General features: G+C 45.7%; 1 protein-coding gene across 2 annotated transcripts in view; it reads right to left on the reverse strand.

The window, feature by feature from the left end:
- The window catches only part of LOC311135701 (carbohydrate sulfotransferase 15-like), a 53409-nt gene extending 45130 nt beyond the window's left edge, over positions 1-8279 (reverse strand). For both annotated transcript variants that reach the window (XM_084169721.1, XM_084169720.1), the window contains exon 1: positions 8049-8279. The gene's annotated coding sequence lies outside the window, so the exon portion shown is untranslated. The remainder of the gene's footprint in view (positions 1-8048) is intronic.
- Between the last annotated feature and the right edge of the window lie 4536 nt (positions 8280-12815).

Raw genomic sequence — 12815 nt, forward strand, 5'->3', positions numbered from 1 at the left:
GTTTAAAGTATTCGACTTCATCCATCTCCGTGTTCTGGAATGGGAGTGTGAAAAATATAATATATTCTCAGTATTCACAGCCTTCACAAATATCTGCTTTGGGGATGATTGACTACTAAAAAGGAGGAGGAAATAAAATGTTATAGAGAGTGGGTTATCAATAATGCCATTATGTCAGATAAAATATGAAATGAAAAATATTGCGTCCAATATCTAGCAGTCTTCTCTTTTCCACCACAAAACCCAGGCCAAGGCGATGTCCTCTCTCCCCTTACACCCCATCTGCTGTACCCCTTCTACATTGCTCCTTCCTCTCCCATTGACTGAATGTAGATCACTCTTGCCTGACTGTTGTGCAGTCCATCTATCTGTTAATACTCTGTCATTCCAGAGACTTAGCAGAGTAGTCAGAAGAGTAATACAGCTATCTACATGTTTACCACTTCCAGAGGAATGTCTTGGTACAGTACACTCTGTGAGGGGCTATTGGCAGTAGACCAGACAGTCTTATTCTCTGGGAATGGGAAAGAGACAGCATAAAAACACTGAACAATTGCACAAGAGCAAACTTGTGATTTATATTGTGCAAACCCATAAGTAAAATCTAGGCACTGCGGTAATAAGGCATGAAACGCTTTGGAATAACAGCACATCCTCCATTTAATTTTATTTATTTTACCTTTATTTAACTAGGCAAGTCAGTTAAGAACAAATTCTTATTTACAATGACGGCCTACACCGGCCAAACCCGGATGATGCTGGGCCAATTGTGCGCCGCCCTATGGGACTCCCAATCATGGCCGGTTGTGATACAGCCTGGAATCAAACCAGGGGGTCTGTAATGACGCCTCAAGCACTGAGATGCAGTGCCTTAGACCACTGCGCCACTCGGGAGCCCATCATCATCCTCCATTGAGAGTAAGTGCATCCAGGTAGTGTACTGTACATAGCTGTAGATGTCTGACTAGATGTTGACAGGGAAATTAAAATGTATTCTTAGAACACAGAGATCTGGAAGTCTGATTAATGTAACTCATTGGTACACCATTATTTTAGTTACAGAAAAAGAGAACTGAACTATGTTAACATCAGGCTTTCACTTTCATGTCTGATAATTGAAGGAACATACAACCACAATGATCATCAATATATGAACTCCTGACATGTGCAGTATGAGTGTTGTGTCTGTAAGTTAATTAACTCACAACCCCATTGATATGGCTTGAATATCTATTCAACTAAAGACTCTTACCAGCAGCAACTATTACATAACACATGAGCAACAAAGAACTTGGGGGCTTGAAAGGACACTAAAGAGCCATATTGTATTTCCATTTCCCATAACTTGAGAGATAAGGAGAATTAGCCTAGTGTAATTAGAGTAATTCCCAACAGACACTATGTTCATCTATGAGGTCTTGACTAGTTCAGGACCAGTAATTGCAGTCCAGTACTGAGACATATGGCACCCAGCTGTGGTTTTGAGCTGAGCTCTGTATGTTTCTGTTGAAGTGTGGGACCGTGACACATCATAACAAGCAGAGAAATGTTGAAAGGTTCCTACTACTGTTTAACACGTGCATTTTCAGTGAGGGGGGAAGAGGACAGGGGGAAGACGACAGATGGGGAAAGGGGGTATCCAGAAGCAGTGAAACTACGACTGAATGTGGAAAGCATAAGAAGGCAACAGACAATCCATTGGGGCAATTCCACTGTAACGGAATTACGCTTTGACACCGTTTTTTTACTTTAAAATGTATGCCAAACAAAAAAGTATGATTTCAAAGCTTAACAAACCATACAACTCTATGCACAAGGACTACTTTTAACAGTTTCCACTGACAAATGTACAAAAACTAATTTAGTGGAAGAACTGTGTAGATGCAAACGTTGGTAACGGAATTACACTAAAATCTCCCTCAGGTTTTTATGCGATTACGTTGTCCAAAAACTCTGTTAAATATCTGCTCGGAATTAAGATTCAAAGATGTCTGCAGAAATAATGGGGTGTCAGCTATAACATGGCACTTTGAGTTTGAAAAAATAAATGTTAGTTATTGAACTACAGTAAGTGAAGTGGATTTACACCCGATAACGGAATTACGGAAACAGAATTACATCATGGGTCCCTGAACTGTACTACACAGAAATGCATCATTATGGATATGAATGTCATTCTCCTCATGTTTCACAAGTTTGGACATCACAGCGCAGCAAAAGGAGAGCACAGTAGAGTACAGTGCAGTACAATACTCCACAGCAGAGTAGAGTAGAGTAGAGTTCACTACAGTGCAGTAGAGTACAGTAGAGTACAGTACAGTAGAGTTCAGTACAGTAGAGTATAGTTCAGTACAGTAGTATACAGTACAATATAATGCACTCTACTCTACTATACTATACTCTACTTTTCTTTACTGTACTGTATTGTACTGTACTATATACTGTGCTCTACTCACTGTATTGTACAGTGCTATCCAAACTTGTGAAACATACACTACCAGTCAAAAGTTTGGACACACCTACTCATTCAAGGGTTTTTCTTTATTTTTACTATTTTTTACATTGTATAATAATAGTGAAGACATCAAAACTATGAAATAACACATATGGAATCATGTAGTAACCAAAAAAGTGTTAAACAAATCAAAATATATTTCATATTTGAGATTCTTCAAATAGCCATCCTTTGCCTTGATGACAGCTATGCACACTCCTGGCATTCTTTCAACCAGCTTCATGAGGTAGTCACCTGGAATTCATTTCAATTAACAGGTGTGCCTTCTTAAAAGTTCATTTGTGGAATTTATTTCCTTCTTAATGTGTTTGGGCCAATCAGTTGTGTGGTGAAAAGGTAGGGGTGTATACAGAAGATAGCCCTATTTGGTAAAAGACCAAGTCCATATTATGGCAAGATCAGCTCAAATAAGTAAAGAGAAACGACAATCCATCATTACTTTAAGACATGAAGGTCAGTCAATACGGAACATTTCAAGAACTTTGAAAGTTTCTTCAAGTGCAGTCGCAAAAACCATCAAGCGCTATGATGAAACTGGCTCTCATGAGGACCGCCACAGGAATGGAAGACCCAGAGATACCTCTGCTGCAGAGGATAAGTTCATTAGAGTTACCAGCCACAGAAATTGCAGCCCAAATAAATGCTTCACAGAGTTCAAGTCACAGACACATCTCAACATCAACTGTTCAGAGGGGACTGTGTGAATCAGGCCTTCATGGTCGAAGTGCTACAAAGAAGCCACTGATAAAGGACACCAATAAGAAGAAGAGAACTGCTTGGGCCAAGAAACACGAGCAATGGACATTAGACCGGTGGAAAGAGTCCAAATTGGAGATTTTTGCTTCCAACCGCCGTGTCTTTGTGAGACCTGTGTGGGTGAACGGATGATCTCCGCATGTGTAGTTCCCACCGTAAAGCATGGAGGAGGTGTTATGGTGTGGGAGTGTTTTGCTAGTGACACTGTCTGTGATTTATTTAGAATTCAAGGCACACTTAACCAGCATGGCTACAACAGCATTCTGCAGCGATACGCCATCCCATCTGGTTTGGGCTGACCCAACACACCTCCAGGCTGTGTAAGGGCTATTTTACCAAAAAGGAGAGTGATGCAGTGCTGCATCAGATGACCTGGCCCCCACAACCCCCTGACCTCAACCCAATTGAGATGGTTTGGGATGAGTCGGACGGCAGAGTGAAGGAAAAGCAGCCAACAAGTGCTCAGCATATGTGGGAACTCCTTCAAGACTGTTGGAAAAGCTGGTTGAGAGAATGCCAAGAGTGGGCAAAGCTGTCATCAAGGCAAATGGTGGCTATTTGAAGAATCTCAAATATAAAATATATTTTGATTGTTTAACACTTGGATGCCAAGGGAAGCCAGGCTTTAACTTAATTCTCTGTACAGGCTAATGATTGTGACAGCGATTCTGATCTAACCATAAATTAATATACTGTGCCACTGGCCTGAGACGATTGAAGTTCAATATGTAGCCTAGATGTAGCCTAGTAGGCTCACGTTGACCAGCTAGCTAACTTAGCTGGTCATTGTTGCCCATGCGAGGAAGTTAGACTAGCAAGTATTTCAGCTAGGTAGCCTATGAAAACAAAAAGTAAAAGTGTACAGAGCTATAGACCGTTATGCCAACATGAGAGAGAGGAGGAAGGCATTGACGTTAAAGTAGTCTACAATTAGGGTGAGTCCCACTTTTTTTTTTACTTGTGCACGCAAGCATGCACACACACACACACACACACACACACACACACACACACACACACACACACACACACACACACACACACACACACATACACACACACACACACATACACACACAGACCGACAGAAATCAGTACCATGGACAGCCACATTAGCAACATTGATTGGACTAAATTGTTTTTGGTATCTTTAAGTTTGTTTTCAGTGTACTAAACTAAGCATATTTGTTGTTTAAATGTTTAAGTTGAAATGGTGCTAGAATAGCGGAGGCAGTGCTCCTGTTGTCTTTGTGCTGACTTGCAGTAACTCCGTGGTTCTAAATCAGTAGTTGTTTAGTAAACTGTCAAAAACAACTTGCTTGACGATGCTGCAGGTCATATAACTGTTTGTTACATGCAATATTTGCTTTGTGGACTTCACCAGACAGATGTTGCTCTTCGGTTTTGTGATGAAACAAACGTATGTGTAGTTGAATTTATTCCGCCACTGTGTGGCTGTTGTCTTTTTGTTGTCATGGCCTTATTGTATAGCTTAAAGATATGTGGGTTTTTGGTAACGGAATTACAAGGCACATGGCAATATTTCTTACATTTACAGAAGAAAAGCAATTTCTCCAAAATGAAATATGTGATGATATTGGTTGGCAAGGGTCTTTAAGTCAATCATTTTGTGTTGTGATGTATTTCTGATACCTTTTACGACTTTTTCTGGAAGACCCCTTTTCCATCTGTTTGACCAGAAATCAAAGCCATTACTTAAGCCGCATTTTTAAGATGGAAAATGGTTGAAAAATGTATCTACAGTATGCCTTCATTTCCAAAGAAAAATTAGACTTAGCTTTCATTTGACACCCATTTTGATATGCTCCTATGAACTTCACATGTTGATTGTGTTTTTTGCACCCTAAAGGAAAATTGTAGAATCATCCACACAACTGGATGGTTTTAATGTTTTGGGAATATACAGTATCTTATGTGAAGTCCCCACAATATTCTCACCAGATGTTTCCCACAACCTAATGAAACATTCTGGGAACCTTTTAAAGAACAGATTAAATGTATTCTAGAAACGTTCTTGCAATATCAGGCGAAAGTTTTATACACACATGGTATAATCATCAGCACGACTGGACAGTTTTTGTGTTTAGAGAACATTTGCAACCTAACGAATGATCTGAGAACTTTCACAGAACCAATTTTGGTTTACTGGGAAAACATTACTGGTACATTGTGTTATTACATCACCTAGAAACCGAATGAGAACTTATGGGGGAATGTTCTGTGGTGGTTGTTACAGATGTTGTGCACAACATTTTAGTGAATGTTAGGAGAACATTCCAAGGATATTTCATTCAAAACATTATTTGAAGAAAAATAAAATATTATTTGAATGTTTTTGAGATGTTATCATCCTAATGTTTGATAAAGCCCTAACTAGAACTTAATGGGAATATCATCTAATGTTCTAGGAATGTTCCCAAGGTGCTATCTAAAACCTAAAAGTTTTTTTTGGCTGTCCCTATGAGAAACCTTTGAAGAACCCTTTTTGGTTCTAGGTACAGTAGAACCCTTTTGGTTCCAGGTAGAACCTTTCAGGGTTCCATGTAGGAAAGGGTTCTACCTGGAACCAAAAAGGGTTCTACCTGGAACCAAAAAGGTTGCTCCTATGGGGACAGCCAAAGAACCCTTTTGGAACCCTTTTTTCTAAGACTGTATCAATCCCAGGAGGTAGCTAGCTATATGGAGGATTGAAAAGAGCAGAAGCTTTCCAAGGAGGTCTGCGGTACTACTGTACTCCACGAAGGTGGCACTGTGTAGCTGCAAAGCCTCACACTGAAGCTTCTATCAGGAAGTCTATCTATCATTCCACCTGGCATCTCCTCGTCCCTGGACTGGTGTCAGCAGTGTCTCACTGTGGAACTGTTTAGAGACACACACTGTCATCACCACTGCTATGGTTCTGAGTGTGGTCCTCCAAGACAAACTGGCGCGCGCACACACACACACACACACACATATACACACATACAAACACACACAAAAGCTATTCCTAAAATGACTGGAAATATTTTTCCCCAATTTACCCTGGATGGCAGGGTAAGCTACACCATAGCAATCTCTCTTTGCATGCTTTCAACATTACCTTAGTGTCCAACATACTGCCAAGAGAAGCATAGCCTTGGCGTCTCAAAATCTCCAGACCTTTTCTCACCCTATGGGCGACCACGAATCCTCTAGTATAGTGAGTCAGCCTCTAGGGTAGGACACATACTAGGAAAAACAGGGTCTGGGGAGACAGCGTTAAGTTGAGGTCCACCAACTTCCCCACCCACCTCTCAGCAGGTAGCCTAGCAGTTAGAGCATTTGGCCAGTAACCGAAAGGTTGCTGGTTTGGATACCCGAGCCGACAAGGTGGAAAACTCTGTGGCTGTGCACTTGAGCAAGACACTTCACCCTAATTTGTTCCAGGGGCGCCATACTACTATGGCTGATCCTGTAAAACAAAAATGTTCACTGCACCTATCCGGTGTATGTGACAATAAAACGTGTATTTATTACTTTTTTACCCCATTGCTTGCTCAAAGGCACTTTAAGTGTATGTCAACATGAGTCAACAGAGACATATTTATCCAAAGGTCATCTGTCTATCTGACATGGACTCATGTCAGAGCCCTGAGCAATAGCCTACCACAAAATGTCAGAAGGAAACAGTGGGTGCTCTGACATCTGGCAGATCGACAGATTGTACCCCTACTTCAGACATCAAACACCTCTGGATACTGGTGGATGATTACTGTAATAAGATATGGTATTGCCATCCTACCTAACAGCCTGACAGAGCAGTGTGTGTGTGTATGTGTGTGTGTGCGTGTGTGTGTGTGTGTGTGTGTTTACCCTAAGCCTGTGCAGTCAGATATAAAGTAATTAAACCATTATTGTGAGAAAGAAGAAACCTGATTTCAGATTTGCTGAGGACAATAAGGACATTCTGAACTGTTTCTTAGTTAACTTGTTAATTCTGCCTCATGAAATAGCCTTTTGTAGTTTGGTGTCTGGTGGACTAGGAGTAGATTCAACCCCAAGGAATGACACTGAGAGATATTCCTGCAGCTGTTCACTGAGGAAAAATAAGTCTGACTCAGGAGAAGAGCTTAGAAACAACTCTGACACAGCTCCTATCTGACCAGGCACCACTGTAATATATCATGGTTGTGGAGGTAGAAGTGCAATTTGGCATTCAACTTGGGCCTGATAGTGTAGAGTGAGAATATGTTAGTGGATGTAATATTCAATTAATCTGTATACTTTTAGTTCAACCTGAGAGCATCGATTTGTCTTTCGATATCTTCTAATGCAATCTCTTGTAGGAGTACATACATACATTCTTAAACAAACTAGCTCCTCTTCATGTGTTAAAACTCTAGTTTGATTCCAAGATGAGAACTTTAAAATGTTGATAGCTCACCAAATTGGTCACTGTTACTAAATGATCAGTATTGGCAGTGGCATTGAAATCAATTAAATCAATTCAGGATAGGCTAATTCATAAAAATTCAATTTCTGCCAAATCTTTGGTTCTTAGAAACAAGTGCAGGTTTCATTATATTTTTTATAAAAAACATCACAGTTTGGAGTGAAGGCTATAGTACAACCTCTGAATTGGGTAAATATTTCTAGGTGGAATAGCAGTAGCCTACGAGAGAATGATGTCATTATTATGCCTCAGTAAGATCACAAACTTAGTTTGATTTGCATATCGGTGGAAAAACAGTTAAATGTACCCATGCAAGTAATATATTATATTGCTGTTACTCACATTCAAGATCCGATGAATCAATCAACGCGACTCCTTTGCGCGCTCTTCATGAACATTCCATATCCATTCACGTAATAAAACATTTACTACATTTTATCTCAATGAGGTAAGGTATACGAGCTTACACGGACACATTATGATGAATTCACAACTGCGTTGTTTTGGATAGCTCTCAAACATTATAATGTACCACTGGATGGATCGCAAACGTTCAGAGACTATCCATCTCGTCTCTCGCGCTGCAATCGAGTCCGGGAGACTGAAGAGAGGGAGGGACCAAGGGAAGAGATAAAGTATACTGGACAGCCGCTCGAGTCCGGGAGACTGAAGAGAGGGAGGGACCAAGGGAAGAGATAACGTATACTGGACAGCCGCAATAATCAGAGCAATACAACGAACATCCCCACTGGGCACAGACGTCAGTTCAACGTCTAGTTTTGATTTATATTTGGTGGAATTGTCAACTAACGTGAATTCAAGGTGAAATCAACAAAAATGTTAAAAGTTGGGTGGAAAAACCGAAATGACCTTACGTTAATTACTTTTTGCTAATCCAATCAGTTTTCCACATTGATTAAACATCAACACATATATATTGTAACGACCCGGTATTGTGTTCTGTGTTCGTGGGTGTGTTATCGTTCTCATGGGTGCTAGCAGGGTTTAAATATCCCATCATCAACTCCCATTGTCTGCTGGGGTTGTGGCCAGCCTGGCCACATTCAGCGGGAGTGTGGCAGATTCTCCCGTCACCAGGGAAACGACAGCGGGTTCTCGCGCAGGGGGCAGCGTGGGCCCACCCCTCCGCCCCCGAATCCACAGTAAGCAGAAGAGGTACCCAGCAGCGCAGGCAAGAGGGTGGGGACCTGCTTCCCCAGGGTGTAGCTGCCACCGTGTTTCCTAGTCCGGTAGTTGTGGTGGGACGTACCACCATTGGGGACTTCTGCAATGTCATCGTCAAGGTAGAGGGGGTGGAATGTTTGGCCCTGGTCGACACGGGCTCTACAGTAACCCTGGTGAGACCAGACATACTACCTGTTGGGGTGCGGGTGGAGCCGACCCTTGTCCAGCTACGGACTGTCACGGGGGAGCTAGCCCCCATGTTAGGGAAGTGTCGGTTGTCTGTGACTGTGGGGGGGAGAACTGTGGGGTGTCCGGTGTGGGTAGCAGCGGTACAGGACCCCTGTATACTGGGAATGGACTTTTTGAAAAACTGTGGGGCTCAGTTGGACTTAGCTTCGGGCACTTTGAGGCTGTCGGGGGGGCCCACAGTGGGAATGTCGCCTTCGGGAGGGCCAGCAGGGGGCAGGGCTGTCCCTCCGTCTTCCTCCAAGCTTGCCGAAACTCCACTGGTCGTCCCGGCTGCTCCCTTGGTCGTTGTGCCATCCCAGCAGCTGTCTCCGGCGGCAATGACCTTCACTCCCCATAATGGTGCAAGCACAGGCAGCCCAGTAGCCCAAAACACACTGGCTCCTTCACCCCATCAGCCCGACGGGGGGAAGGAGGAAGTTATCGACGCCGTTGAGGCTGTGTGGCTGAAAAACTGTCAAGGTCTGGATGAGAGACAACAGAGACAGTTAAAGCAGCTGCTGTTTGACTTTAAAGATAGCTTCGCTTGGGGGGAAGATGAGGTAGGGCAAACGCACCTGGTTCAGCACGACATCGACACTGGGGACAACCAACCCATTAAAATTCGGCCCGTCGCATTCCCCTTGCCAAGAGGGAAGCAGCAGCCACAGCTATTGCTGACATGTTGCGGGCTGATTTCATTGAGCCATCAGATAGCCCATGGTCCGCGCCGGTTGTCATGGTGCCTAAGAAAGGGGGTAAACTTAGGTTTTGTGCGGACTACAGGGGCCTAAATCCTGTCACCACTAAAGACTCTTACCCCATACCGAGGATCGATGAGTCGCTAGACCACGTCAGAGGGTCCTCGTGGTTCTCTTCCCTTGATCTGCGCAGTGGCTACTGGCAGGTGCCCCTCTCGCTTGGGGCACGTGAAAAAACTGCCTTCTCCACGGATAGGGGCCATTGGCAGTTCAAGGTGCTGTGCTTCGGGCTTTGTAATGCTCCTGCCACCTTTGAGAGGCTCATGGACAGAGTGCTGGCGGGGTTTCCGAGAGACGAGTGTGTTGTGTACCTAGACATATTGGTGCACGGCACATCGTTTGAGGGGGCACTGGGGGCACTTAGGCGAGTGTTGGAGAGGATCTCGGTGGCGGGGCTAAAATTACACCCGGAAAAGTGCCATTTCATGCAAAGGGAGGTGGCGTTCCTGGGTCATCAGCTGGGTGGTGAGGGCATCAGCACGATGCCAGACAAAGTGGAGGCTGTGAGGGGGTGGCCAGTTCCAAGGGGAAAAAAAGAGGTTAAGAGCTTCCTGGGTCTGGCATCCTACTATCGTAGGTTTGTGAAAGGGTTTGCGGGGATAGCAGCTCCTTTGAACCACCTTCTCAAGAAGGACACTGTTTTTCAGTGGACCAAAGAGCACCAGCGGGCGTTTGAGGCCCTCAAACGTGCCCTGGTGGAGGCCCCTGTCCTGTCCTCACCAGACCCGAACCGTCCGTTTATCCTGGACACCGACGCAAGCAATGAGGGCTTGGGGGCTGTGCTGGCTCAGCGTGGTTCTGACGGGGAGCACGTAGTAGCTTATTACAGCAGAACTTTTGATAAGGCTGAAAAACGCTACTGCGTGACAAGGAGAGAGCTTTTGGCTGTCGTGGCAGCAGCACGCCATTTCAAGTACTGCCGTTTGTGGTGCGGACGGATCACTCCGCCCTGCAGTGGCTTCTCTTCTTCAAGGAGCCAGAGGGTCAGATCGCCCGCTGGTTGGAGGAGCTGCAACCCTACGACTTCCAGGTGGAGCACAGGGCCGGCCTTCGCCACAGCAATGCAGATGCCTTGTCCCGCCGCCCGTGTGCTGAGGACTGCTGTGGGTACTGCGCCAAACGGGTGGAGCGAGAGAGGGAACTGTGCATGGAGGAGGGAGTCACCGCCACGGTGAGTCAGCTGAGGGTGACAGAGTGCCGGGAGCTTGAGGCTGTGGACGTCGGGGAGTGGAGGCGTCGCCAGGAGGAGGACGCAGAGCTGCGTCCTGTGCTGGGGTGGGTGGAAGAGAGAAGACGACCGCCGTGGGGGGAAGTAGCCCCTCTATCACCAGTCACCAAAGGACTGTGGGCTAAATTCTCAGTCCTTAGAGTGGCTGAGGGAGTGCTCCAGAGGGGGTGGAAAAAGCCAGCTACTGGAGAAATTACGTGGCAGGTAGTGGTTCCCAAAAGGCTGCAAGGGAGCGTGTTACAGCAGCTTCACGGGGGAGTAGGCGCAGGGCATTTTGGGGTCTCCAAAACGTTAAAGCGCGTACGTAAAGGCTTCTATTGGGCCAGGCACAGGAGGGATGTGGAGGACTTTTGCAGGCAGTGCGACGAGTGTGCTGCTAATAAAGGACCTCCAGGTCAGTCACACGCCCTCCTACAACAATTCCCAGTAGGGGAGCCCATGGAGAGACTGGGGGTAGACATAGTTGGACCGTTTCCAACCACAGACAGCGGTAACAGGTGGATTCTAACTGCTATGGACTACTTCACCAAGTGGCCAGAGGTTTACGCTCTCCCAGACCAGGAGACAGAAACAGTAGCTGATGCGTTGGTAGGGGGAATAATCAGTCGGTTTGGGGTGCCACAGTCTATACACAGCGACCAGGGGAGAAACTTTGAGTCACGGGTGTTCTCAGAGTTGTGTAGACGGTTAGGCGCGGAGAAGACGCGCACTACTCCGCTTCACCCCCAGAGTGATGGGTTGGTGGAAAGATTTAACATAACATTAGCACAACAGCTGGCTATCGTTACCTCAAAACACCAGAGAGATTGGGACACCCACTTACCGTTTATTCTTATGGCATGTAGGTTGGCTGTTCAAGAATCGACTGCGTGCTCCCCAGCGCTATTAATGTTAGGTCGTGAGTTGCGCACCACAGCCGAACTGACGTTTGGCCACCCTCCTGATAACGACGACGGGGTTTTGCCTGGCCCGAACTATGTTCGTCGTCTGCAGAACCGGTTAGAAGCGGCTCACACCTTCACAAGAGAGCAACTCGAGAACGCAGGAATGCGCCAAAAGTGCCACTATGACTCACGTGCTAGGGGGAGGCACTTTGGAGCGGGAGAACGCGTGTGGCTTCACAACCCCACGCGCAAGAAGGGCCGTTGCCCAAAGCTGGACAGTGCCTGGGTGGGGCCGTGCCTGGTGATAGAGAGAGTGGGGGAGGTGACGTACCGGGTGGAGGTTCCTCCACGGAGCAGGAAGGTGGTGGTCCACCGGGACCAATTGGCGCCCTACAGAGGGAGGAAAACGGTAGGGAATGGAAGTGAGGACTCTGATGTGAGCACACGGGGACAGTCTAGCGAGGAGACTCTAGCGCAACCTGAGCCTGGGGCGGTGGCTGCCTCTTCGGAGGGCGCTGGAAATGGCATTGGGGCAGATGAGTGTTCTGGGGGTCCACCAGTGAGAGTCAAGGGGAGGCACAAGAGACTGATGCGACCTCCGGGTCGTTTTAAGGATTTTGTTTTGTAACCCTAGGGGCTAGGGTTTAGAACGGGGGGGGCTATGTAACGACCCGGTATTGTGTTCTGTGTTCGTGGGTGTGTTATCGTTCTCATGGGTGCTAGCAGGGGTTAAATATGCCAGGACAGATTGAAAGGTTGGGGGGGTATGATGGGTAATCCCGCGGGCTTTGGAATGCTTAAATAGGGGTTACGGTCTCATCTCTCT

The sequence above is a fragment of the Coregonus lavaretus genome, assembly GCF_964263955.1.
Source record: "Coregonus lavaretus genome assembly, chromosome: 1".
NCBI lineage: Eukaryota > Metazoa > Chordata > Actinopteri > Salmoniformes > Salmonidae > Coregonus > Coregonus lavaretus.